At 34.2% G+C, this 26,580-nt stretch overlaps 1 long non-coding RNA gene across 2 annotated transcripts in view; it reads left to right on the forward strand.

The window, feature by feature from the left end:
• The window catches only part of LOC125752361 (uncharacterized), a 187,783-nt gene that overhangs the window by 30,965 nt on the left and 130,238 nt on the right, over positions 1–26,580 (forward strand). For both annotated transcript variants that reach the window (XR_007401720.1, XR_007401719.1), the window contains one exon: positions 12,880–12,934. This is a non-coding gene — a long non-coding RNA (uncharacterized LOC125752361). The remainder of the gene's footprint in view (positions 1–12,879; positions 12,935–26,580) is intronic.

Genomic DNA, 26,580 nt, shown 5'->3' on the forward strand with positions numbered 1-26,580 from the left:
ATTAGAGCTGAAAGGAAACATGAATTACTGTAATATTTCAGAGACAGTAGACAAAACACTCAAGTGATGAACTAGGGAAAAGGAAATCTATTCTAAGAAGATGAGGATAAGTGAATGATCTCACTGAGCAGCCTTATTTTGTAAGTAGGCATATATGAACTATTGTATAGTTGTAATGGTGACTAATTCTAGAAAATAAAGGATGAATAAATGCCAGCCAAGAATGATTTCACATTACTTATATTCCTAGAATTGAGTGTGCCTTACCACTTTCAATTTTCATTAACAAAATTTATGTAAAAATATTCCTAAATGCTCCTAATGTACGTGAAATAAAAACTTGGATATAACTAAATAATAATACTATACTGAAAATGTACATAACCATATATATATATATATATATATATAATCTATACTATCTACTATATATATAACAATATATATAAACATACTATATATATATAGTAGATAATCTCAGACTATTTCTATTAGACATTACATTTTACATTTTGTTTTCAAACTGTCAGGTATTTTTCTAAGCGTTTTATTCATTTTTAATTCATTTTTTAGTATTTTGAAGTAATCTCTGCACCCAATGTGGGGCTTGAACTCCCAACACTGAGAACAAGAGTCTCCTGCTCCACCGACTGAGCCAGCCAGGAGCCCTTTTCTAAACATTTTAAATGTATTATCTTGATAATATTTACAGTAGCCTGCAAGATTCTAACCACCATTTTGGATTGGATTCTAGAACTCTATTTTTTTCTCTATTAAATGCTTCCAGCATATAATTGCATAAGGCAAACAGCCATCTTAAAAAGATACAGTTTATATATTATTTACTTTTTCTTTTGTACTGCTTCATGTTCATATAAAATACATTTATTTTTATGTCAACAGAATAAAAAGTAATAAGACTTTAGATATAAAAACATCTCAATATCCTCTGTATTTTATCTGCTTTTCATGCTTGATTTTCCTTATGCTCAATAGTACATTTATACAATAAAAATGACCTCTTCCTATATAATCTATAATGTGTAATCTATAATAAGAAATGCATAACATATTTATAAATATATATTTATCCACACAGTCCTTTGTCAAGAATTTCAAATTGCTACATTTTCTTTTCTTTAGTCATTTCATATTTTATGTAATGTAGTCCAAACAAGAAGCTTGAAAACAGCATCTAATTTATATTTTATAAAGGCATATTTTTCTTTTATTTTTTCCTTTGCTAGTGGCAGTCTTCCTAGTGACAGTTTTTATTTTTTCTTTCAAACTGTGAAATAGCATGTACTGTGTACGCCTGGGGCATACATGTATACCTTTAAGCAATATGTGGACTGTTTTTGCTTGATCAAAAACTGGACAGATATGCTAAATTTACTGGTAGGTTTTTACTTCTTCTCAAATCACAGTCTTCTAATGATTCTTTAGTTACTTCATGAATTTGTGTTTAATAAAAGACATTTCACATTGAAGTTTTTGAAAAAAACAAGTTTTGAGGAAATGTTCTTATTTCAATAAATCTGTGACTGTGTTAAAAAACACTGACTTAAAAAAATGAGATGTGCTTCATTCGGTACTTTTTAAATTTTTCTAACTACCTCAACTCTGAAACATTATTTCTCAAATTTGTATTTACAAATGATCTTAGCAAAACCTTACATTTCAAAACTGTGTTTGAAGTGAGAAAAAAAATCTCAAGAGATAACTTCCTTAGTCAATTAGAAAAAAATTGGTAATCCACACTACACAATACACTTTATATAATTACATGTGTGAGAAAACTTTCACTAATGCAGTTATTCAACATCTGTACCATACATTCTAAGGACATTATATTATCAATCGCTTAGCAACAAACTATCACAGACTTAACTTAAAACAACAACAACAACAACACATTTTCTATTTCTGTGTATTAGGAATCCAGCACAGCTTAGCTGGGTCCTCACTTCCAGGATCTCTCACAAGCCTAAAGTCAAGGTGTTCTGTAGGGCTGGAGTCTCTAAAGGTTTGAGCTAAGGTTGGCTTCTAAGTTCATGTAGTCTTGATCAAATTCAATTTCTTGTTGTCTGTTGGGTTTCAGCTCCTTGCTGGCTTTTGCCTGGAGACTTCCTCCATTGCTTGCTTTAACAAAGCATGCAAACTGAGAGAGTGATAGAGAATATCAACAAGGTGGAAGTTACAATATTTTTTCTTAAATTTTTAAAATTTAAATTCAATCGAGTTAACATATAGTGTATTATTAGTTTCAGGGTAAAATTTAGTGATTCATCAGTTGCATATAACACCCAGTGCTAATTACATCACGTGCCCTCCTTAATGCCCATTCCCAATTACCCTATCTCCCCACCCACTTCAACTCTAGCAACCCTGTTTGTTTCCTATAGTTAAGAGTCTCTTATGGTTGGCCTCCCTCTCTCTTTTCATCTTATTTTACTTTTCTTTCCCTTCCTCTATGTTTATCTGTTTCATTTCTTAAATTCTACATATGAGTAAAGTCATATGGTATTTATCTTTCTCTGACTGACTTATTTCACTTACATAATATCCCTTAGTTCCATCCATGTCATTTCAAATGGCAAGATTGCATTCTTTTTGATAGCTGAGTAGTATTCTATTTTATATATAGATATAAAATATATATGTGAGTATATATACATAAAATATGTATATATGTATATATACATACAAATATACATGTATAAAATAATCTCTTTTTTATCCATTCATCTGTCAATGGAACTCTAATCACTATGTTTGTATCCTTGTATCTTTTGGATAAATACCTAGTCAATTGCTGGCTCGTGGGGTAGTTCTATTTTTATATTTTTAACTTTTTTTGAGGAACCTCCAAACTGTTTTCCAGAGTGTCTGTACCAGTTTGCATTCCCACCAGCAGTGTATGAGGGTTCCCCTTTCTCCGAATCCTCACCAACATCTGCTGTTTCTTGAGTTGTTTATTTTAGCCATTCTGGCCAGTATGAGGTAGTATCTCATTGTAGGTTTGATTTGTACTTCCCTGATGCTGAATAATGCTGAGTATTTTTTCATGTGTCTGTTAGCCATTTAGATGTCTTCTTTGAAGAAACATCTGTTTATGTTTTCTGCCCTTTATTTGACTGGACCTTTTGTTTCTTTGGGTGCTAAGTTTGATACGTTCTTTAATAGATTTTGGATAAGAGCCAATCTGATGTCATTTGTGAATATCTTCACCCATTCTGTAGGTTGCCTTTTAATTATTGTTGATTGTTTATTATTATTGTTGATGAAGTCCCAATACTTCATTTTTGGTTTTGTTTGCCTCACCTTTGAAGATGTGTCTAGCAATTACTTGCTGTGGCCAAGGTCAAAAAGGTTGCTGCTTATATTTTCTAGGATTCTGATGGATTCTTTTCTCACATTTAGGTCATTCATTCATTTTGAATTTATTTTTGTATATGGCATAAAAAAAAGTGGTCTAGTTTCATTCTTCTGCATATAGCTGCCCAATTTTCCCAACACTTGTTGGAGAGACTGGCTTTTTTCCATTGGATATTCTTTCCTGCTTTGTCAAAGATTAATTGACCATAGAGTTGAAGGTCTCTTTCTAGGTTCTCTATTCTGCTCCATTGTTCTATGTGTCTGTTTTTGCACTAGTGCCATAGTGTCTTGATGATCACAGCTTTGTAATACACACTAAAGTCTGGATTTGTGCCTCCAGCTTTGGTTTTCTTTTTCAACATTACTTTGGCTATTTGCGGTATTTTTACAAATTTTAGAATTGTTTGCTCCAGTTCTGTGAAAAATGCTGGTGGTATTTTGATAGGGATTGCATTGAGTGTATAGGTTGCTTTGGGTAGCATAGACATTTTAACAATATTTGCTCTTCCAATCTATGATCATGGAACATTTTTCCTTTTTTTTTTTTTTTTTTTTTTGTCTTCCTCAATTTCTTTCATAAGTATTCTATAGTTTTCCGAGTACAGGTCTTTTACCTTCTTGGTTAGATTTAGTCCTAGGTAGCCTATGGTTTTTGGTGCAATTGTAAATAGGATCAATTTCTTGAGTTCTCTTTCCGCTGCTTTATTATTAGTGTATAGAAATGCAACAGACTTCTGAGCATTAATTTTATATCCTGCAACTTTGATGAATTCCTGTATCAGTTATAGCAATTTTTTGGTGGAATTTTTCCAGTTTTCTACATAGAGTGTTGTGTCATCCATGAAGAGTGAAGGTTGGCTTCTTTTTTGCTGGTTTAGATGCCTTTTATTTTTTTTGTTGTTGTTGTTGTCTGATTGCTGAGGCTAGGACTTCCATTACTGTGTTAAACAACAGTGGTGAGAATGGGCATCCTTGTCCTGTTCCTGACCTTAGGAAAACAGCTCTCAATTTTTCCATTTGAGGATGATATTTCCTGTGGGTCTTTTGTATATGGCCTTTATAATGCTGAGGTATGTTCTTTCTATTCCTACACTATGAAGAGTTTTTATCAAGAATAGATGCTGTTGGGGCACCTGGGTGGCTCAGTGATTGAGCATCTGCCTTTGGCTCAGGTCATGATCCTAGGGTCCTGGGATTGAGTCCCACATCAGGCTCCCTCCAGGTCATAATCCCAGGGTCCTGGGATTCAGTCCCACATCAGGGTCCCCACAGCTTGCTTCTCCCTCTGCCTATGTCTCTGCCTCTCTTTGTCTCTTATTGATAAATAAAATATTTTTTTAAAAGAAAAGAATGGAGGCTGTCTTTTGTCAAGTGCTTTTTCTGTATCTACTGAGAGGATCATATGGGTCTTTCCTTTCTTTATTAATGTGATGTGTCACATTAATTGATTTGCAGATGTTGAACTAAACTTGCAGGCCAGGAATAAATTCCACTTGGCTGTGGTGAATAATCCTTTTGATGTTCTGTTGGATTTTTTTGGCTAGTATCTTGTTGAGAAATTTTGCATCCATGTTCATCAGGGATATATAATTCTCCTTTTTAGTGGGGTCTTTGTCTAGTTTTGGGGATCAAGGTAATTCTGGACTCCAATAATGAATTTGTAAGTTTTTCCTTCCATTTCTATTTTTTGGAACCATTTCAGAAGAAAAGGCATTAATTCTTCAAATGTTTGGTGGAATTCTATTGGGAATCCTTCTGGCCCTTGACACTTGGGAGATTTTTGATTGCTGATTCAATTTCTTTGCTAGTTACAGATCTGTTCAGCTTTTCTATTCTCCCTATTTCAGTTTTGGTGGTTTCTATGTTTCTAGGAATTTATCCATTTCTTTCAGATTGCCTAATTTGTTGGTATAGCTCATATTATTCTCTTCAATAATTCATATTATTCTCTTATAATTGTGTTTCTTCAGTGTTGGTTGTGATTTCTCCTCTTTCATTCATGATTTTATTTATTTGAGTCCTTTCTCTTTTCTTTTTGATAAGTCTGGCTAAAGGTTTATCAATCTTGCTAATTCTTTCAAAGAATCATCTACTTTTGCTCATCTGTTCTCCTGTTTGTTTATTTCTGTATCATTGATTTCTGCTATAATCTTTTTATTTCTCTTCTCCCAGTGGATTTAGGCTTTATTTGCTGTTCTTGTTCCAGCTCCTTTAGGTGTAAGGTAGGTTGTGTATTTAAGACTTATCTTGCTTCTTGAGGAAAACCTGTACTGCCATATACTTCCCTCTTAGAACTGCCGCATCTCAAAGGTTTTGAACTGTTGTGTTTTCATTTGCTTCCATGAATTTTTAAGTTCTTTAATGTCCTAGTTGACTCTTTCATTCCTTAATAGGATATTCTTTAGCCTCCATGTATTTGTGGTCCTTTTAAATTTTTTCTTGTGGTTGACTTTAAGTTCTGATTTGTGACCTATATGTGATCTATCCTGGAGAATGTTCCATGTGTACTTGAGAAGAATGTGTGTTATGTTGCTGTGGGATGAAATATTCTAAATATATCTATTAAGTCTATCTGGTACAGTGTGTCATTCAAAGCCTTTGTTTCCTTGTTGATCTTCTTCTTAGATGATCTACCCATTGCTGTGAATGGGGTGTTAAATTTCCCTACTATGTTATTATGTTATGCATATAATATATATTATAATATATATTATTATATATAATATATATAATATATACTAACATTATTATGTTATTGTCAATTAGTTTCTTTAAATTTATTATTAATTGATTTATATATTTGCATCAAGTTAGGGGCATAATATTTACAACTGTTAGATATTTTTGCTGGATAGACCCTTTTTTATGATATAGTGTCCTTCATCTCTTACTACAATCTTTGATTTAAAATCCACTTATATTGTCTGATATAAGTATGGCTACTTCAGTTTTCTTTTGGTGTCCATTAGCATGATAAATGGTTATCCATCTCCTCAGTTTCAATCTGGAGGTGTCTTTCTGTCTAAAATGAGTCTCTTGTAAGTAGCATATGGATGGGGGTTGTTTTTTTTTTTTATTCATTCTGATAACCTATGTCTTTTGATTGGACCATTTAGTCCATTTACATGCAGAGTAATTATTGAAAGATATGAATTTAGTGCCATTATATTACCTATAAAGTCGCTGTTTCTCTTGATTGTCACTGTTCCTTTCTGGTCTTTGGTACCTTTACTCTCTCTTTCCACACAAAGGGTCCCCTTTAATAATTCTTGCAGATCTGTTTTAGTGTTTATGAATTCCTTTAATTTTTGTTTGTCTTGGAAACTCCATCTCTCTTTCTATTCTCAATGATAGCCTTGCTGGATAAAATATTCTTGGCTGCATATTTTTTTTCCCATTTAGCATGTTGACTATATCATATTAGTCTTTTCTGGCCTGCCAGGTCTCTCTGGCCAGGTCTGCTGCCCCTCCTAAAGTCTACCAACCACAGCCACAACTGATAATGTCAAATATTTTGAAAAGAAGTATAGCTAAAAATAACTATATTTTTATGAATACATTTATAACAGCAAATTTTGAAGATTTTATTTGAGAGAGAATGAATGGGAGAGGGGCAAAAAGAGAGGGAGAAGTAGATTTCCCACTGAGCAGGGAGCCCAATTCTGGGCTCCATTCCAGGACCTGGGAATAATGATCTGAGCCCAAACCAGATGCTTGACTGAGACACCCAGTTGCCCCATAACAACAAATTTTAAAAATCTAGTTTCAGGATGCCTGAGTGGCTCAGTGGTTGAGCACCTGCCTTTGGCTCAGGGTGTGATCCCAGGGTCCTGGGATCAAGTCCCACATCGGGTTCTACACAGGGAACCTGCTTGTCCCTCTGCCTATGTCTCTGCCTCTCTCTCTCTGTGTCTCTCATGAATAAATAAATAATTTTTTTAAAAAATCTAGTTTCATATCAATATTGTGTAAAACAAATTTTGGCTCAATGTATGAATAAATCTTAAATTAATGAGAATTCATTAGAGCAATAATGAATCCACATGACTATATTTTATATTTGGGCTACTTCAAATTTAATTTTAATTAGTTTGCTTCAAAAAATTTTATTACTATTTTCTAAAATCATTAGAGATTAAAAAATACTGGTAAGCCATACCTCATGTAAACAATATTTTTTAGCTCATAAGATGTTTATTCTCTTCATAACAATGTGAGGAATATAAGGATTTTTAACTTCAGTTTGTCTTCAAGGAAACTAAATTTAAAGAAGTTTTTCTACTTTAGTAAAGGTTATCCAGATACCAAGATAGAGCCAAATCTTTTGGGTTTCCAAGTTATATGATCAAAGTTACTTCATATGTATCTAAAAGTTGTTTTTTTTTTTTTTAATTTTGTTTTACATTAAAAAGATCAGTAGGAAAGAGACTCTGAAAAGAATTTTCTGAAAAATCTATATTTTACAAACTGATGTTTCTTTCCCCTTTTCTTTCTTTCTTCCTATCTCAAAAACAAAACAAAACAATCTTCCTAAATCAATGAAAATTAATCTTTGTGGAAACCATGTTACTTTGTCCTTAATATTAATGGGCTTATTTGTTAGCCCCTTTTTCTTAAAACTACCCAGTGCAGCTAGAAAATCAGAATTTTATTGATGACTCCCTTTACATTAAAATATTAAAGTGAAAAGTAATGTATAAAAATGATATCATGTTTCACCAAACCAAGTGCGTGTTTTTCTATAAATTATCTCATTTGGTTATTGAGAATCTTCCTAAGAACTCTTCAAAATGTAGATGCAAATCTGGTCCACAATCATGAGAACAGATAAGTAAAGCACAGAGCCAGGTCTTACTTAAAACTGAAGCACACTCCATTGAAAAGCTACAGTGCATACAATGTCATCAGGTTTTACCACCAGCATTCCTGTGGTCAGTGAATGAAAATCAGAGGAGAGTATTCCTGCCTAGTCAACTAGTAAATTCCATTTCACCAACTGCCCATGAAATGTTTCTGAAATGTAAAAGAATATGTATTTTTTATAGTTTTTTTTTTAAGATTTTATTTATTTATTCATGAAAGACACACAAAGAGAGAGAGAGAGAGAAGCAGAGACACGGGCAGAGGGAGAAGCAGGCTCCATGCAGGGAGCCCGATGTGGGACTCGATCCTGGGTCTCCAGGATCATGCCCTGGGCCGAAGGCAGGCGTTAAACCGCTGAGCCACCCATATAGTTTAATAGACAAATGGATACTTACTCCCTGTGGTAGGCCAATTTTGAAATCATCAGTTTAAGAACTCTTTAGATAGTGTGTTGTCATTTTTTTGTGTTTGTTTCTAGAAGAACAGAAGTTTAATTTCTGAGTAATATTATTATTAATACTTCTTGAATTCAGGGCATGTTATTTTATCAGAATAGCACAGATAATTTTATATTTTTCAATATCGTGGACTGATAAAGGGGTGTTCTTTTGGTACCTTAATTTCCTTATCTCTTAAATTAGAAGTGGACTTCAGAATGTCTAAAATCTTTTTAGTTCAAATATTTATTGACTTTCATTCTGTTTACTTTTTGAAATCAGTATTTGGTAGATTCATATTATCTTTATTTTCATTCCCTCCATGATTATCAGAAAACCTATAGTTGTGTTTTTCAAGGACAGTTATATGGCAATTTGTAAAATGAAAAATGATTGTATTTTTAAAATATTATAGGCATACAAGTTAAGGAAAAGTAAACCAAGTAGATTCTAATTTCAACTGATAGTTAAGGGGCACCTGTGTGGCTCAGTTGGTTAAGTGTCTGACTCTTGATTTTGTCCAAATCATGATCTTAGGGTTGTGAAACTGAACCCACATTGGACTCCATGCTCAGCATGGAATATGCTTGTCCTTCTCCCTGGACTCCTCCCCTGACTTGTGTGTGCAGGCTTTCTCTCTCTCTCAAATAAATAAATAAATAAATAATATCTTTAAGAAAAAGATATTTAGTACCTTGATATCCTTTACATACATGAAGGTATATAATTAATTTGTGCTTATAAGGTAATTAAAGAATGTTATGTTGTTCCCTCTCTTCATAAAAAAAGTATATATAGCAAGTTTTATTTACTCCAACTCCATTTGTCCTCTGCTCTTGCTGATGTTACCAATAATTCCTCCATGTTGTCAAATACATTTCTTATTCTAGGTCTTATTTAACTTCTTAGCAAAGTTTAATTTATTTGATAAATTTGACCAATTTTTTTGTATTAAAGTAGTCTTTAATTCAATTTCATGATATCATGTTCTTTGTATCTGTTTTTCCTATCTTCATTATATTTTCTTCCACTTCTTTTTTCCTTGTGATTTCTTTTTTATACAACCTCAGGTCTTTATATTGTGCTTTTACCCCCTTCATGCTATACAGTTATTTTGCCTAGCTCATGGAGTCCCATGCCATTAGAATCCATTTATATGCTGACCTTTCCCAAAAATATATCACTAGTTCTGGTTTCACTTTTGAGTTTTGGGATGCAAAAGCAACAATCTGTTATATATATATATAAATTTGGATGTTTCAAAAATTCAGTCCTAACATGACCAAAATTAATTCTGTCTGGGTAGGGGAGGAAAAAAAAATGTACCTTTCTAGATTCTTTTGGCTTTTCTACTAATTAAATTGATCCAAGACAGATAAACATGAGGAAAAACAAATGTATTCACTTATCTGAGAAGCACAAAGACAGGCACTTGAAGCTTATATGCCATTTTGATCAAAGAAAGGGGTAGGTATCTGAGACTTCAAAGGGGAGGGAGATAATTCACAGGAAGATGAGAAGATTAAATGTTTGGTAAACAAATATTTGCCATGCCATACAGAGACAATGGGACACAGACAGGAATTTCAACAGGCCCTGCTGAGATCCTCCTAGTTTATCACACCTGGCACACACCCTTTATAGTTATCTCTGATGATAGCTCTCTTGCTGGAAGAGACACTATTTAAATTCTTTCAGGCAGTGAAGGGAGAGGCAAAAGGCTCCTCCTAAATATTTTGGACTCAGATTGTCTTTAGCTCAAAACAATCCATACATCCAAGTGGCATACTCTGCGCTGGCCTACCCTGAGGCCTATCACCTGCAAACAAATCTATTCCTCTTCTAGTCTTCAATACATAACAATAAATAACTGCTTCTCAGTAAATAATAACCACCATCTCCCAGTTGCTCACAGAAGAAAGTAGAACAACCATCATCTATAGTCGAATGCCAATCCTGTCAATTTTGGCTCAAATATAATATCTCAAATTTAGCCATTTATTTCTACACTCACTCCACCATCCTTTCTTAGTCATTTTGCCTTACCTTCTAGAATAATTCTCTTTTATTCTTTCTCCTAATGAATCTAATCTGTTAACAGCAGCCAAAATAATTGTAAAATATAAAACACATGATATTATTTCTCTAATTAAACCTTTTCACTGGCTTTAAATTGCAATCACAATAAAATTAAAAATCTTTGACCTGGCCCCTATGATGTCCTTCTAGCTGTATTTCCACTCTCTTGTTATCTCACCCATTCTTTCCTATCTAGCCACTTTGGCTCTCAATCAGGGTCTGGACAATTCTTTTAGACCTTTATAATTTCATCTCTCTTTGCTGGAAGCATACCTCTCCATTACTTGACTCTCTACTCTGTGCTCCAAATTCTTTTGCAGAACTAATTCATACTCATTAATGAGGTTTTCGCTTACCAAGTCAATTTTTCAAGGAAAACTTTCTATGATTTTCTAATCTAAATAACTACCCCCCTCTTCTTTTTTTTTCTTTTTTTTTCTTTTTTTTTTTTTTTTTTTTGGTAATCTCAGAGAACCTTGACTTCATAGACAATATTAATTTCTAAGTATGACATTTTTATGTCTATTTGCTTTCTCCTCTCACTGGATAATAGTGAACTACCTTTTCTTTCTTTCTTTCTTTCTTTCTTTCTTTTTTTCTTTCTTTCTTTCTTTCTTTCTTTCTTTCTTTCTTTCTTTCTTTCTTTCTTTCTTTCTTTTTTTCCTTCCTTCCTTCCTTCCTTCCTTCCTTCCTTCCTTCCTTCCTTCCTTCCCTCCCTCCCCCCACAATTTATTACTAAGATTTAGTATGGTAAATAATACCTAATAGATGATAATTTTGATATGACATCCTCCCTAAATGTAATTTTCCTCTAGTACCCAAAATAATGTTTATGTTTATTTGCATAGTGTTTATTCTCTTCTGGATCATCTTTTTACCTCCTGTTCCCCAGTCCATCTTACCTCACCAGAAGGTGATTATCATTTCTTCAAAGTACTTCAAATCAGTTTAATGACCCTTTTATTGTGGGATATGCAATGCCTGTGAAATCTCATTTTCAAGTTTCATTACTTTATAATTTATTTTTCTAACTTAATTTTCCCTACACTTATCTATAATAAGTTCAAACATGTATCCTCAAATGTCTTCTAAAATTTCTTCCTAGAATTTTTACAAACTTGCATCCCTATGGTTTTCTACTTTATCTAGTAATTATTCCTTATTTTAAAATAATTTCTACTTAATAAGTTTAATAATGGCTATGATAGCACAAAAATAACTGTTAAAAATTTCGTGATAGTTTTACATTTCAATGACTCCTTACATTGTAAATAAAGAGAATGCCTCTCATAAGACTGCATGAGGTCCAAACGCAGCTTTTGTAAGCCTGTGGGGGAGGAAAAATAATTTTCCTTCAATCCTTCTAGGTTCTTGGTTGAGACATCACCTTGTAATAAAAGATTAACAGGAGAAAAACATATAGAAGACTAATAACATGCATACCTCTTATATAAATTGGAGATATTCAGGAAAACAGTAATCTCCTGAAATGGCCTAAGCCACCCTCCTAAACAATATCTTTAGCTAAAGACAAAAGATGTTGGGGGGGAAGAAAAAGCTGGTTATGGTGGCTTAACAGTAAAGGCACAGCCAATAAGGGTAAGGTTGTTATCTAGATTTAAGTCCTTGCCTTCTCCATTGCTAAGGAGTTTTGAGAGATTTAGGGTCATCCTGCTCTTCCTGGGAGAGAGGATACCCTTACAAATGGTGATTTCCTGATATAGGTAAATGTCTCTCACAAAAGGATTAACTTTGACTTGGCTTTCAGAGCTTCTCCAAAGGACTGCTACTTAAAAATAATCATCTTAAGTAATCCTTAAGTAATATGCCAAAAAAAGCATATTTTGGGGGAACAAATTCTGCTCCGCTTGTCCCTTTGTCAGGAAGAGAGAACAAAATTGATTATAGGATCTTAACTTCACTATACCTGAGTGGGAGCTTATTGCGAATGAAAATTTATATAAGAAGTTGACTATTGGAGATAAACACTGGACTTGATTTTCTTTCCTACAGCAAGAAAAAAAGAAACTTATTTGGGATAAGAACAGAGCATTTAATTAACCTCATTAAATGCTAGATATGTATCAGGTCTTTTTCTTGATACAATATTATTTCCTTTCAGGAAGGCATCAGAAATGCTGATTACAAAGCCACCATGTATTATGGGCAAAAGAACTGTAAGTGAATTACTTGTTTTATATCACATAACACAATTCATTTAGTCAGTTTGTATTTGGTGACTTTGTCAATAGTTACTTAAAAGTAGCTAATTCATAATCATTGAAGGCAGATTTCTTAAACTTTTCTCCTTTTCACAGACAGTTTTGTATAACGTAGAGTCACTAGTAAGATCAATTTGGAAAAACTAAGTAGGAAGAAAGAAAAAATACAATTACTTTAGGGAGGCAGAAAAAGAAATAATTAGGCTTGAGTATAATTATACTTTTTTGTTATCAGAGTCTGTACACATTTTCTCTTTCACTTATTATTTGTACAGTGTTGTTTTTTTAACCAAAATCAATCATATTTTTAAAATAGGCACCATAAGGTGATGTAGGAAACGTTGGGGTTTGGAGCCAACAGCCAAAAAAAGAATTCCTGAAACACCTTTGGTACAAGAAAGTGGTTTTATTAAAGCACAGGGACAGGACCTGTGGGCAAAAAGAGCTGCACTGGGGTTGGGATGGGTGATGATTATATAATTTCAAGTTGGGAGGGGGTTAGGGACAGTGCAAACCTCCCAGGTATTTTGGATACAAGGTTTCCAGGATTCTGAGGGGGTTATCCTTTGTTAGGAAGACATCATTTATTACTGCTTAGAAAAAACTCAGTCATGAGACTCTTCAGATATGTATCAGTGGGCCAGGATGGTTGCCAACATGTATATGGGGGGGGGGGGTTTGAGATAAAGCAAGTTTCCAAAGGAATTTTTATATGTTTAAGTAACTTAAAGGATCCTGGGGGGTTGGTTAAGACTGTCTTTTGCCCTTAGCAAAGCATTAACATCAGGCAGTTGAGCTCCCAAAGGAAGGTCACTCTGCCTATTTCAAGGACTTGTCAATGAACTCTAAGTAGTAAGGAAATTTAATTTTTTTCTTCTTGGCTTTGTTTTCCATATCACAAGGGACCCAAACACACATGAGTCATGTGGTTACAGAATTTTCTAAGTGGTGCTATTATTTATTTTTGCTCACTTGACTTAAAAACTCATAATAAATTTAACCTAATTGCCTATACAGAGAATTCCTGACTTAATGATGTTTCCACTTATAACTTTTTGTTTTTTTCAATGGTGTGAAAGCAATTCACATTAAATAGAAACTGTACTTTGAATTTTGAACTTTGATCTTTTTCTGGGCTAGCAATATATGGTACAATGCTGTTTCATTTTTTAAAAAAGATGTGATTTATTTGTTTTGAGAAAGAGAGAGAGAGAGAGAGTGAGTGAGAAAGTTTGAGCAGGGGAAGGAGCAGAGGGAAAGAATCTCAAGCAGACTCCAAGCTAAGCAGAAAGCCTGATATGGGGTCTATCTCAAGACCCTGAGATCATGACCTGAGCTGAAATCAAGTCAGATGCTTAAATGTGTAAGCTGCCCAAGGTGCTGAATAGTCTCTTATGACGCTGGGCAGGGGCAGCTACAGTTCCCAGTCAGCCACATGATCATGAGGGTGAACAACCAATACACTTACAGCCATTCTTATAGCTAAATCAAATGAAAGTTTGTCCACCTGATGCATAGCAAGCCAATAAAAACTGGCAGTGAGCTTTTGCAGTGAAGAAAGACAGGCTATTTATTGGTGTGGCTTCACCCATGAGAATAAATGACTAATGCTCTAAAGTCCTAACTTCCCTGCTGGCTTGCAAGTGAAGATTTTTAAGGGCAGAAATGGGGGCCAGTTTCTCCTGAGGAGGAAGATTCTGTTGACTGGAGGCCCAGGAGGTCTTGCTGATATGGAAGAGCTTGGTTCTTGTCTCACACAGTTGAAGAATGAATCTTGCAGACAAAGGAGAGTGAATAAAGGGATAGAAGTTTATTAAGCAAAGATATAGAGAAAGCTGCAGAAGTGCAGGGGGCTCCTGACAGGGTTGCCACTGAGAGCTCGTAGTGGCAGTCTTTTATTGAGAACTGACTGGGAAGCTTATGGCCTTGAGATTCTTGTACTGTCTTGGTTTGAGTTAGGACTGGTGATAACATCTTTAATGGCTTACTTCTTCTTTGGGGTCTGGTTATTCTTGGTCACAGATGACTGTCATAAAAAAACACCCTCTGCACCCACACCTAGGGCAGGGTGGTCTGGCTTGCTCCCTTATCTCTAATTTCCTTACATATCAGCATTTTTGGGATTTCTGTGAGCCTGATTCCATGGCCCCCTACCTAGCTTTGCCCAGGCCTGTTTGTCCCTAACTCAGTGCCAGCAGGGGCTCTGTTCTTGCTTCATCTGGTCCCCTGGAGGTCCTTTCCACCTCAAAAGACTTGGAAATTGAAAGTCCATGGACCTTTCTTTATTTCTTATGTTAGAGATTTCATTTGTTACATCTCATGATTATATCTTTAGGGTAGTGCTGATTAACTACTTGTAAGCTGGTGGGGTTGCATTCCTATAGGTACCTTGGCTAGTCCAGGCATGCCCTGGGGCATTATGACCTTTAGTGTGCATTCTTTCACCTGAAATGACAACATGGATGCCTGCTTCATTATTTGTCCATACAACCAACCATTCTTTTTTTCACTATCAGTATGATATGTAATACATTACATGAAGTATTCAACATTTTATTATAAATAGGCTTGTGTTAGATAATTTTGTCAACTCTTTGCTAATAATGTAAGTGTTCTGAACACATTGAAGTTAAGCTATGCTAAGCTATGACACTTGGTAGGTTAGGTGTATTAAGTGCATTTTCAACTTAAGATATTTTCAACTTATGTTGGGTTTATTGACTGTAACCCCATTTGAAGTCAAAGATCTATATGAAATACTTGTGATGTTTATAGCAGCACATATATAATGGAGTATTACTCAGCCATAAAAAAGAATGAGATCTTGCCACTTTCAACTATGTGGATGGAGCTAGAGAGTATTATGTTAAGCAAAATAAGTCAGAGAAAGATAGATATCATATGATTTCACTCAAATGTGGAATTTAAGAGACAAAAAACAAGCAAAGGGAAAAAGAGAGAGGCAAACCAAGAAACAGCCCCTTAACTATATAGAACAAACTAATGACTACCAGGTGGGAGGTAGGTAGAGGAATGGGCTAAATTAGTGATGGGTATTAAGAAGTGTGCTTGTTGTGATGCGTACACCAGGGTGTAATCAAGCTGTATGCTTGATTCAGTTTGGAGAATGTCAATATTGCCAAATATGTTAATCTGTGAGAGTGTCGATGCCTTTCTAAGGGTTGAAGACAGGCAACCTCTAGATAGGCCACCTTGGTGTAATTGATGTGGGAAACAAAGACAGTAGAAAAATTATTAAATTTCCTTACTATTTAGAGCCCATTGACAAGCCCTTAAAACAGGCAGAGTGACCTTCCTCTAGAAACTCAGCTGCCTCAATAATAATACTTTGCTAAGGGCAAAAGGCAACCTTAGACCTGACCCCCAGGATCCTGTAGGTCTACTTTAACATGTAAAAATTCCTTTGGACACTTCCTTTATCTTTAACCCCTAAGACACATATTGGAAGTCATCCTCTAAGCATATGACCCACCAATATACATCTGAAGAGTCTCATGACTGTGCTTTTACTGAATGGTAATAAATTACCTTTTCCTAACAATAGCTAGCTCCCTCAGGATCTTGGAAACCTCATTTCCAAAATACCTGGGAAGCTTACACTATCCCTAGGCCCCTCCTAACTTGAAAATATAAAATGAGCCATTCCTCACGACCTCAGTGCATGGGCCTTGTCCCACTCACTGCTTTAATAAAATCACGTTTTTGCACTGAAGATGTCTCAAGAATTTTGGCCATCAGATCTGAAACCTAACAGCTTTCCTACATCAATAATTACTATTTTGAGTTAAACGGCATCAAAACACAGCAGATTCAGAAAAAGCTCTTTACCTCCCCCTCAACTATCTAAAAAGAATTTAGATGGAGGAACTGCTCCAGAAGGAGAGCTTTCACCTTAGCTAACTACATTATCATATAAACTAGACATGGTAGACAGGGTGGAACTAAGCAAGACTTGTTGGACCAAAGTCCTCTATGTCTCATGTTTCTGAGTGGCCCTGTAAACATTTACTTACCAAACATTTAATCTTTTTTTATTTTCCTGTGTATTATAGTCCTTGATTTTTAAGTCCCAGACCTCTACGCCCTTTTCTTCAGTTAGGATGGCATATATACCTAATTTTGCCTGTCTGGAATTTCCATGTGTGAATGCGCTCCCCATGTATATACTATTAAATTTTATTTGCTTCTGTTAATCTCAGGTCAATTTTATTCTTAGTCCAGTTAGAAGGACTTTGTAGGGGACAGGATATTCTTGTTCTGTGACAACATCAAATACTTTAGACTTTTGATCCTATATCCTTAGTTTTCTTTGCTTTTCAATGCTGATCTCTTTTTTCTGGCCACAGTGACAGTCTTCTTTTTGGAACCAAGGGCAAAACACCTGAAATCCCCTTGAACATGAAGCATTAACTTGCTACTTGGATTTTAGGCTGAAAATGAATCACTCATACTACTGAATCACTGTTTTGTTTGTATCTTCTTACTGGAAGCAAAACTCAGGCATTAATTGTTCAGTTGTTTCTTATTCAGTATAATGAAGGCAACAGATATATATCTTGTCTAAGTTTTCTTTTACTTTATAAAAATCTGTGCTTCAGAAACATGACCAAGCCTTTAACAATTCTTAATTAGTAGTCGAGAAATAACATCTGTTCTAGTTTAACATTTTTTGCTTATATTTTCTATGAAATGACATCTATTTATAAGATGCATATCTATGTGTGTGAATGATATATAGCTAATTAAACTTCATAGACAAGCCTTTTAATGTCATAGAACAATAAAAGAATTAAACTATCTTAAAAATAAAGTCACAGTGGTTGAAATATCATTTAAATTAAATATTTCTAAGGAAATACTGATTATTTAGAAGTTAAATCTAATACATAACCACTGTCTTACCAGAATAACTTTTTTTGTGCCCTATGCCAAAAAACCTCACCAAAACCAAAACCAAATCAAAACAAAACAAACAAAAAACAAACAAACAAACAAACAAACAAACAAAAAACAGTGTGGTGGTTTATCCTCAAAGAGCAAAAAATCTTAAAATGAAGAAATAGACCAAAGTTCACTTTTATGTAATTATATTTTTTCCTTAGTGAATCAAAGAGTATATTAATTTTGATGAAAATTCAATGAATAATTGATATTTTACATATCCTACTTTTGAAAAAGGAAATTATCTTAGAAGGAAGTAGAGTTTCAATATTATCTGGTATGGGAAGAGGTAATTGTTTTTTGATGTTTACTTCCTTGTAACCCTAATTTTATTAGGAAATACATGTTCAATATAGACATTACAGGTGTCATCGTGTGGGATTTAGAACACTTAGAAACATATGTAACTAAAATAATAAATGAATATAATCCATTTATTTAAGAAAATTATATTTAAGTTTTATGATATGAAATAAACTTACTTGATATACTGATTATATAACATAATTTCACTAATATACTTTGCATTATTTTTTAACTGCTGTAGTATACCTGATAATTGAATTCCAATACAAAAACATAAAAAGTGTAATGGAAGCAGTGGAGACACATGTTTGGAATGAAAATAATTATGAAGAGTATATTTTGACTATTTATTTATTTACTTATTGACAAAGTTTTATAAGGTAAGTATATTTTACCAATAAAAGGGAGAAAAGAAAGAGTCAAATAGTATGAAAATATGTGGATGCAATAGTTAATTTTCTGTGTCAACGTGACTAGAACACAGGACATGCAGATATTTAATTATATATTATTTCTGGATGTGTTTGTAAGGGTATTTCTGGATGAGATTAGCATTTGAATCAGTAGCCTGAATAAAATAGACTGCCCTCCCCAATGTGAATGGGCATCATTCAGTCCACTGAAGGCATGAGTAGAATAACAACAAAGCAGAGGAAATGAGAATTTGCTCCTTGACTGTTGGGATGGGACATCAGTCTTTTCCTGCCCTTGGACTGTGACTTTATCATCAGGTCCCTTGCATCTCAGTTCTCCAAATATGAACTGAAATTTTTACTATTGGCTTTCCTGCCAGATTCTCAGGCCTTCTGACTTGGATTGGAACTACACCACCAACTTTCCTGAGTCTCCAGCTTGCAGTAAGCAGATTGTAGGATTTATCTTCCATAATTGTGTGGACCCATTTGTTGTAATAAATCTCTTTAGATAGATGAATGGATAAGAGATATAAAGGTATATATGTTATTGGTTCTATTTCTCTGGTGAATCAATCCCTAACTAATAGAATGGGTAAAATTAAAGTATAACTATTACCACTCATACATATTATACTCTCACATAAACAGCCATTTACCCAAAGAAATATATAGGAAGATATATAAATAGGAGAAAGTATTTTCACACAAAGTCATTGATTTAGTGAACAATGTGATGCAATTATTTGTGGCTTCTCTGAGGATTTTGTCTGAAAGGAACGAAGGAAGGAAGGAAGGAAAGAAGGAAGGAAGGAAGGAAGGAAGGAAGGAAGGAAGGAAAGGAAAGGCTTATTGTAAAAGAAGGAAATAGCAAATAGATACTCATAAACTAATTTCATTTGGAAAAAATATAGTTCTTATGTTTTTACCTAAGGAAATTGTTTTTTCAATTGTCCAAATGCTTAAAAATTCCAAAGAACTCATGATAAAATTAATCACAAAAATGAAAACTGTTAAAATGTCACTTTGGCAAGAAAAGAACTTTTCTGTATGGTTCAAGGTGTACCATGATGATGTGAACCACAATTTTGCCATTAAAAGATTCATGTTGTCACAGTGGCCACATTCAAACAAATGGACAGAGAGTTGTAGATTGTAATATTCATGGTGATTTAGGAATAGAAAACATTCTTAACTCTTTATAATTTGGCAGGTAAACTTTTAGAATGCTGAGCTGGTAAATGCAAATATATTTTACATATCTCATTTCTTCTTGTAATAGAAGGAAAAATAATGTAGCATTAATAAGATGTTAAAGATAAATCAAGAGACAGAAAGATAAAACTCTCTATTGTGAATATCTAATTACCAGACATATTAATCTAGGGAAAAATTTTTCAGCATAGAGGTTTTAAATTTAGGCATTGAACTGTTGGAAATTTCTATATAATGCAAATATTTTTAAAGATTATAACTACTTTCCCATAAAAATATAATTTTCAAAGTGTAAAAAATGAAGTTATTTGCTTATGTGGCAGAAAGCTAACTAGAGCAATGTTATTATATGAACATTTTTCTTAAAAAAAAAAAGATTTTATTCATGAGAGACACACAGAGAGAGGCAGAGACACAGTCAGAGGGAGAAGCAGACTCCATGCAGGGAGCTTGATGTGGGACTGGATCCTAGAACCCCAGGATCACGCCCTGAGCCAAAGGCAGATGCGTAACTGCTGAGCCACCCAGACATCCCTATATGAATATTTTCTAGCAACATTACTTTTCTTTTGGTTAAGAGTGAAGTATACAATATCAATAAAGTGATTTAAGTTAATTTTAGGTAACATTTTCCTTCAGTAATATATTATTATGTTTACAGTATCAACTGAGACAGTTAAGTTAAAATCACAGTTTGATATGTTCCCTCTTTAGGTCTAATGCATTTTTCTTAAAAATGTACCATTTGTGCTCGCTTCAGCAGCACATATACTAAAAATGTACCATTTATTAGAATCAAGTTAGAATGAGTATTTTGATCATTTTGTTGCAAGATCTGATGATGTTCTTTCAGCTGTGTGTCAATGAAACTTAAGAAAAAAATAACCCTATAAAATTGAGCTTGCTGTGATCCTTTCCCTGATTTTAATAATATTCACCACCCTAAGAGAATATTCCAGACACTGCTTTACAACATCTGTGAGTGTACTCTCTACTACTAAGAAAGAACAGGTCTGTGTAGACTTTAATAAAAAATTATTACTTTCATACTGAAAATGACTTTTCTGATAATTTATAGGATGGTAATCATTCACTGTATCCTCACTAGTGGTGAATCTATTAACCATTGTATAGAGATCAGTTAATAAATCAATGAGGCTGAAATCTGCAGGAAACCCCGTGGTGCTGTCTTTATTCATAAACAGGCTTTGCAAAATGCTATGGGGATGAATGTGAAGCAGGCCTGACTTAGCAAGCACTGCTGCAGTAACAGGAGGAGATGGCCTCTGCTCTACTTGATGGGCCTTGCTGTTTTTCCATGCCCAGGGAATGGTTAAGTCTGTGGAAATTCTTAGTAAAATCTTTGGATTTTACAAAAGCTAGCTTAATAATCCAAATATTATCCTTTTATGGAAGCACAGGTCTGAGAAGCAAGATAAAGGCACATTCCAAATTATTTCTATTATTTCCAAACTTCTTGCAGAAGAAATAATACCCTTCTTCCTTTACTGGAGAGTTAAAAGCCATCCTCAAGCAGAGTCCCATCTTTTTATTTCTCTATGTCCTTTATAATTATTGTCATGTTTATATTTTCACCACTCACCAGTGCTTTTATATTATTACTGACCCCTCACTATTATTGTTACACTGCCATTAGACGTTTGTGAAGGTTCTTTTCTGTTTCCCTCAAGAGCCAGGTTCCTGAAAGCAAAGGGAAAAGAGACATGGATATTCTCTGCTGGTTTTTGAAAAGGCCCCAGAAAGGACTTTAGAATTAGCAGGTGATCCAGCTCCCAGCATCTGGCACTTTTTATTTGGATGTGGGACAGGACATAGGTCCCTAATTTTAGAGTGAGAGGATATTGATGAAAGTCAAGGCTCAAGAAGAGACCCTTTGCTAATGGACTAAGTTGGGCAAAGTTATTGAATTATTGAAGGGATGTGAAATCAGTGACCAAAGAATTATAGTCATTGCTGCATTTCTCAAAGTTTTTGCAGAAGCATTTCTAATGACATAGGATAATAAACCAGAGACATCTAGTGGACTGTTTGGTGCCCCATGGCCCCTTTCCTAAAATTTCATGAAAACTTCACATTCAACTCTATAAACATCACTATTTTATCATTAAAAAATAGTACTTTATATTACTTATCATGTGAGATTCTTTTATTTCTCTTTTCCTAAATGGCAAAAATAAATGTTTATTAAAAATCTGAGTTAGATGAAGAAACACTCCTTGTCTGGGCAATTTCATTTGTGAAAAAAATATTTAGACATATATAAATATGTAGATATAAAATATAAATATGAACTCAAGTTTTTCAGTTCAATGAGCTATGGCATAATTATTACGGAAAGTTACTCTCGGGGCACCTGGGTGGCTCAGTTGGTTAAGCATCTACCTTCAACTCAAGTCGTGATCCCAGGTTCCTGGGATTGAGCACTAGGTCGGACTCCCTGCTCAGTAGGGAATTCCTGTAGAGAAGCTCTGGGATGATGTTTTCAAAGAGATGGCGCCATCCAATGTTAAAAATTTCAAGAAATGAATCTTATTATTGGGAAATTTAATTAATTGTGTTTTATGTCAGTGAAACTTTCACTGACTCACTCCTCAATCTTTTTTACTAGACTAGACATGCTCAGTGGAGAAAGAGAAGTCATACATTTTTTTTAACCACTAATACTACAATTTTTGTTACATGCAGTGAAAGGTAAAAACGACTTTATATTACCAAAGATCATGTTTCTTTTTCAAACTCAAACTTAATTTCTATTATATGGCTATTGTCAAGTACATCATAACAATTCACAATTAGCTCATCGTCATTGAATGTAAATGCTCAGCCTGAAAAATATCTCCTAAGTGATCCAAATTTGTGAGCAACTTGTTAAGTAAACAATGAATCCTTTCACCTTATCCTCATGTTTACCCTTTGCGAGGACATCATTATTTTTCTCTTCGAAGGAAAGCAGCAAATAAATTTTGGTTAATGCATTCTACATGCCAAGTAAGGATTTATTTCTGTATGTAAAGAAAGCTTATAAGTCACTTCAAATTCCATTATAAATATGGCCCAAAAGTGTTTAAGTTATTATCTTAATTTACCACTTTGCCACCCAACTAAAAGATATTGAGAAAACAAGGATGAAATAATTTTAAATTGAGGACTCTCTCTCTCAGTTAAAGGTGTCTTCTTGCTGAGTGCAGGATGCAGAATGGGCACCCTGTGAACTCCCATTCTTGTAGTTTACCTGTTATGGTTTTGATCCCATATAAATCTATATCTCTATTTTTTCCAAGTTGAAAGTACATATAAATATCTGAAAAGTTCTTTATAAATAATTTTACAATTAAATCTATCTTTATAGGTGTGTGTGTGTGTGTGTGTGTGTGAGTGAAACAAAACAATCAAATGACCAAAATGCTATGTGCTCATTCAAACAAGTCCAAGGTAATATTTTGGTTGATTTCAGGCTTTCAACCAATTATTCAAAATATTCTTCAAGAATTAAAATAAGGATATGTTTTTTCTATCTTGACTTCTGTTTTGACTAAAAATAGATTGGTTTAGATCTTCATTGCAGTACTTCATACAACTTCCTATTACACAAGCTTATCCATCTAATATGAGTTTAAAACTCATCTTGTAAGAGCCTTCAACTATTTTTTTTTTTTTTTTTTTGCTTGTCACAGGTAGGATAGGAACTTCGTGTTACTAAGTCAGATGTAGGATAAATAGAAACTTACTTTTCCTAAACTATAATTTCTATTTTTAGCCTTATTTCATCAGAGTCTCAAAATTTGTAATACAAATTGTTTTCTTGGTCTTTCCTTTCCTTTTCTAGGTACTGTGCCAAGGTTCTGTGCGTCTTATGTAGTCCCAAAACACTGAGGGTATGATGGACATCTAGTTCTAACTGTGTTCTGTTCACACCGACTTCTATTAAGTCGCTCATTGTCTTGCTTATTTCTCAGTGGTCATTCTATACAGATTCCTACTACATTGATCCTGGTTCTCATCTGGTCCATTAAGTTGAGCAAACCTCTTTTCTTCTGTAGTGTATACTCAGGCCAAGAGAAATAATTTTGTTGTTGCTCCCACAACGTTGTACTTGGGGAACTTTTTGAGCCTAATTAAGCCTCAATCTGTCTGGAAATTCCATGAAACGGTTTTTATTTTTGGCCTCATTTTGTGTTGCATGCATATTATTCTACTGTTGCTGTGCACCCTGGGAGCTGAAGAGATCTGTTACACTTTCTAAGGCTCTAGCTGCATAAACACATGGTTCTGTCATCTTTCCCTGAAGACTCACTACCTTGCTAAGGTGTTAGTGGGAGATAAGATACAATTATACTCTGGTCTCAGTTGCCTCAAACATGTACAGAATGAATGGATTATGTAAAAATAACAAAATTTAATACAAAATAAACTAGACTGACTATTTACCTGGATCTATATTCATTCTTCCTTTTCCTCTTTTAATAGGGAGATGTTTTTCCTTCTTCCAGTTGCAGGATTCTCCTTTTTCCTGGGCTTTGAACTCCATCTTTTACTTTCTGAGGCACTTGTTTCCACATGGATCCGATTCCTGTTTACTGACTCATTCTGATGGCAATGATGATGATATCATGTATCAGGGCAAAGTCAGGAAGAGAGAGAGCTCATGACAGGTAGTTTAATAAAGAGAACATGACAAAAATGATGAAAGACATAACAAATCAAATGGGTGATAGTAAAGCATCCAGAAGTTGACAAAAGCTGAATTCTACTATCACCCCGATAGTTGGAATTACAGTGGGGCAAAGTGGTGCTACCAGAGTGCAGACAGGGTTTGCTGAGATCTGACATGGAGCCGAGAGAGAAAAATAATTATAACTATCTTGACTTCTTTTCTCTCCTGCAGTCTTCTGCTAGGGCATCTAGAATCTTGAAACTAATTGGAAGCCAATAGATAAAGGAAAAGCCCAGGAAAAAAAAGGAGGCAGACATCTGTGGTGTAAAGCAGTACAAGACCACACAAGGGAATCGATCTGAAAGTAAATAAACCGATCACAGTTCCAACTGCCAAGAAATAAGAGCACATGTCAACTTTATCAATCTTTGATGTCAGCAAATAATATTATCCCCATTTTATAGGAACGACAAAATAATGTCATGTTAAAGCAATGAAGAATGGGTTGTTTAGGGACAAGAGAAGTCTGGAGAGAATTAATATTCTTCAAGAATTCTAGTCTGCTTTAGACTGATGAACTTGTTAAAATCAACACAAATTCCTTCAGTAAATAAAACATGAAAATGACCAAGTGCCTCCCATTAGAAAACTTCTTAATTTCTAATTCTTCCTCAAATTACTTCTTCATCTCTCTCATCTCTTTCATAAGCAAACTTCTTAAAAGATTTTTATGAACTGGTTGTCTGCTACTCTGATGTTGTCACTCACTCTGTCTTCTGCAATGTCTTCTAATTCTCCCACGCCATTGAAACAGTCCTTTGCAAGGATCACGGATTATCTCTTATGACATGCAGTGAGTAATTTCCATTCCTTTTTATTTGACCTTTTCCTCTTTTTCTTAAAAAAAGTATTTGCATAAAAGACACCACTTTTTTTTTTTTTACATTTCCAGGCATTAATTTGAAGAAAGCAGAAAGAAGAAGGCTACATCCATAACTTCTAATGAATTTTATGAAGATATCACACATTTTTATTTATATCCCCTTGGCTAGGACTAAGTCCTACTGAACTTAAAGGAAGGCTAGGAAATAAAACCTTTTAGCTGGATGGAAATATGCTTATCAAAAAAATGGAGTTCTAAAAAAATGGAGTTCTTAAAAAAAGATTGAATGAATATTTTGAAATTCCTAGCCATTTTGTCAAAGAGGTTATGTTCCATGTTTTCAATGGTCACAATAAAATATTAATTAAATCTCTTAGTATTTAGCTTAGTGGAGTTGAGAACGTAGTGTGAAGACATGGTAAATTATCTCAGAATGTTGGATAACAAAGGTACTAAGGGAATATAGTAGTTATAGGATTTACTTATTGTGTGCTTGTTTGAGAAATTTGATTATAATTTGAATGTGAAATATGTCCAGTTTTATGTTTTTCTTTCCCTAGAAATATCCAGGTGCTTAATTACAGGCAGCAAAATGATGTAGTTTGAAGTTCAATAAGAGGTTTCCTAGAGTGAAAATGGAGGGGAAAGGGGCAAAATGAGTTGAGAGTGTTTGCCAATGAGTGATTGTAGTGGCATGCTGCGTAACCAAGATAAAACAAAACAAAACAAAAACAAAAACAACTGGGAGAGGGCTAATAAAAAGACAGTTATAGCAAAAGGGCCGGAGAGGGATTAGGAATTTTAATGTCTGAAACCCATATATCACATCTGGTTGATTTCTATTGAAATGAAAGCTGAATGTGGGAATGGATGTCTATGGTAGTATAGAGATGAGACTTCAAGGATCAAAAAGGTCGGGGTGTGGCCAGCTCATCTATGTCATTGCTGAAGTAGCTGAGAGATGTTCTTCAACAAATAATAAGGAACAGCTCTGTAGATGGTTTCAAGATACAAGAGGGTGGCAAAGAAAGATAATACATGCTTTAGATAGCATTAATTCCTTCAAAAGAAGGTGAGGGCATTAAGTAGGAAGGACATTTATCTTACTTCTTGGTCATGAGATTTGAGGACAGAAAAAGAAAAAAAG

Source organism: Canis lupus, chromosome 13 (genome assembly GCF_003254725.2).
Source record: "Canis lupus dingo isolate Sandy chromosome 13, ASM325472v2, whole genome shotgun sequence".
In the NCBI taxonomy this organism is placed as follows: domain Eukaryota; kingdom Metazoa; phylum Chordata; class Mammalia; order Carnivora; family Canidae; genus Canis; species Canis lupus.